This window comes from Hemiscyllium ocellatum, chromosome 16, assembly GCF_020745735.1.
Source record: "Hemiscyllium ocellatum isolate sHemOce1 chromosome 16, sHemOce1.pat.X.cur, whole genome shotgun sequence".
In the NCBI taxonomy this organism is placed as follows: Eukaryota; Metazoa; Chordata; class Chondrichthyes; order Orectolobiformes; family Hemiscylliidae; genus Hemiscyllium; species Hemiscyllium ocellatum.
In genome coordinates, this window is record NC_083416.1 from 64,695,009 (window position 1) to 64,696,282 (window position 1,274).

The 1,274-nt window shown below is 37.5% G+C and overlaps 1 non-coding gene across 1 annotated transcript; it reads right to left on the bottom strand.

Annotated features, from left to right (window-relative positions):
• Positions 1–535: 535 nt before the first annotated feature.
• Positions 536–637, bottom strand: LOC132823568 (U6 spliceosomal RNA). The gene has a single exon (XR_009645564.1). It is a non-coding gene; the product is annotated as a U6 spliceosomal RNA (small nuclear RNA).
• Positions 638–1,274: the final 637 nt, after the last annotated feature.

The following is a 1,274-nucleotide window of genomic DNA, read 5'->3' on the forward strand; positions in this document are numbered from 1 at the left end:
CAGCAGCTTTTCAGTTTGCCCTTTTCCTTTCAAAGCTTGACCAAGTCCTTGACCGAGTATGAGTCACGAGAGCTGTCTTGAAAAGACACTAAGATAATTTTTCATTAAATGAACCAAAACCCTCCCTACCATTCTTATTTAAAATGTTAAATCTTAATCACAGCACAATGACAGAAGATCAAAGAGTACTATTAAACTTAATAATCTGGCAAAGTGAATGAAAATGGAAAAATAATTCAAAACGTGCACTTTATTCAAAGCAAATTGGCAATATATTATTGCTGGAAATAAGCTGCTATGGATCTTAGGGCCGACAGCAACATGAATAAACCTCATGTCCTATGTTAGCATTACATCCAGAGTCCTGCTTTCTAAAGTCCCTGGTGGGGGAAGGGTAACAGTTGTTCTTATATCAAACAGTTACGTCAATATTTTGAATCAATTTGTTCAGACATGAGACATTTCTATCACAGGAAAGACTTAAATCCAGATCTTCTGGTCTGAAGAGAGGGACACTACCACAGAGCCACAAGGACCCTATATGGAACGCTTCATGAAATTGCGTGTCATCTTTGCACAGGGGGCATGCCAATCTTCTCTGTATCGTTCCAATTTTAATTAGGTAAACTGTTATCACTATTCACAACATCACTCTATAGCCAGTCTCCTTGCTTGGATCATTACGTTTTGCATTAGGAATGAATCAGTCTGATATGTTCTGTCTGAAGGCTCTATTATTTCACCAAAAGCAACCAACAATGTTGTTTCTCTTCCAAATGCCTGCTCATGTGTAACCTTAATGGAAGCAACTTTCACACAATCTCCATGATGACATGGGTCAGGAAACCTGCTACCAAACTAAGGCCATCGATGTAAACTCAGTGACTTGGTTCCATGTTCTGGGTATATTTACACAATGGCATAGCCCACAGAGATTGGCTGATAATCCTGAGTATACAGAGAAGCAGAATGTTAAAACTTAATTCGATAAAAAGGGATAAAACAATGTTGAAAATTAAGAACAAGCAGTTAATCATATATTGGAAGGCTCAACAGACATGGTGTTGTTCTTTTCAGATCTTCACTGTTTGGTCTTGAAGAACAGCAGGAAGTAGTGCCAAGATATGTTGATAAACAAACAATCTGGCAGGATCCTTCACTGGGCTATCATTTTAAGTTCCTTTGATGTTCAATCATTATGCTGTGATTAGAATCTATTATCTCAAACAAAAATGATATGTTAGGTTCGCTTCATGTCATGAAAAAGAATCCAT